This window comes from Sinocyclocheilus grahami, unplaced genomic scaffold (assembly GCF_001515645.1).
Source record: "Sinocyclocheilus grahami isolate Dianchi unplaced genomic scaffold, SAMN03320097.WGS_v1.1 scaffold53.1, whole genome shotgun sequence".
In the NCBI taxonomy this organism is placed as follows: Eukaryota; Metazoa; Chordata; class Actinopteri; order Cypriniformes; family Cyprinidae; genus Sinocyclocheilus; species Sinocyclocheilus grahami.
The window spans coordinates 32,701-33,999 of NW_015505232.1; the positions used below are offsets into that span (position 1 = coordinate 32,701).

A 1,299-nucleotide genomic window follows, 5' to 3' on the forward strand; every position below is an offset into this window, starting at 1 on the left:
AAGCACAATTATATTTTAACATGCATCATAAAAACTTCCATTGCCCTAAAATTTTTAACTAAAATTTTATATACAATATGCAAGATTTTGTATAATACATGCTGCAAATACAGTGGATAAGGTGTACTCACAGAAAGAAAGATATGACTATAGGAAGTCTTGTTGAAGCTAGTATAGAAACAGCACTGTATATAGACTTCCCCAGACCTGATACATGCTGAACTATATATCCTTCAGATACAAATGGCAGGCCTCTCCAGACTTGTCAGTTGACCAATCACAGCACAGCTCTGACATGATCAGGTACGTCAGAATGAAATACACTGACTAATCAACAGGAAAACTGCAGTTGTAAAGGAAGCCCTTAACGCACAAAATATGCTATAAGAAGTTATAAGTTAGGGTTAGTGGTTGCATATCTAAAGTTTTACATATCACTACAGAAATTGTTTAAATATTCAACTTTAGAACACATACAACTTTAGAACACATGCGCAGTTTACAGTCTACAATCAATGCTTAGGACAATAAAGAGATTAAAGAGATCTTTCTACTGACTCTGACCAAAAGAATGATGCCTAGGGTTCCTCAACATGTTAAGCTGGCTCAACATGGTGTCCTCCATGGCAGACGTGTTTGCTTGCTCCACTCTTCAACGCTGTGTTTTTGTGTATCTTGTTTTTTTTTTTCATAAGTGCAAAAATGTTATGCATTGATAACTTAGCAAATGCTGTTAGACATCACTAGGTTGCAGCATGACTCTGCATACACCAGTTTTATACCCCTAGACTTGTATTGCATTGTTCGCCCCACATGTGATCACGCCATCCATGAGAAGGCCTCCCCACACTGCACACAGGTGAAAAAAAATGTAGACACAAGCAAGGCAGTCACATTCGTCTGCATCACCTACCATAAGGACAACATCATCCTGAAGTTCGCTGACGATACCACAGTGATTGGACTGGTGATGACGAAACAGCATACAGCAGTGAGGTAGCAAGTCTGGTGAACAACAATCTCACCCTCAACACAGATAAAACCAATGAGGTGATTGTAGACATGAGGAAGGAGAGGAAATCTCACTGGCAACTGATCATCCATGGGCTTGGGGTGGAGAGGATGAGTTGCTTCAAATTCCTGGGTGTCTATATTAGTGATGACCTCACTTGGTCAACTAACACCAACCGGGGGTGCGTTTCCCAAAAGCATGGTTAGCCATCTATGGTCGCAAGTTCTGTCATTACCAACATCGTTCAACAATTCGGTGTTTCCCGAAACCATAGTTCAAACGAACAT

General features: G+C 40.2%; 1 protein-coding gene across 1 annotated transcript in view; it reads right to left on the bottom strand.

The window, feature by feature from the left end:
• LOC107583408 (olfactory receptor 6Y1-like) overlaps positions 1–1,299 on the bottom strand; it is a 10,484-nt gene that overhangs the window by 5,469 nt on the left and 3,716 nt on the right. The gene's annotated exons all lie outside the window — the stretch shown is intronic.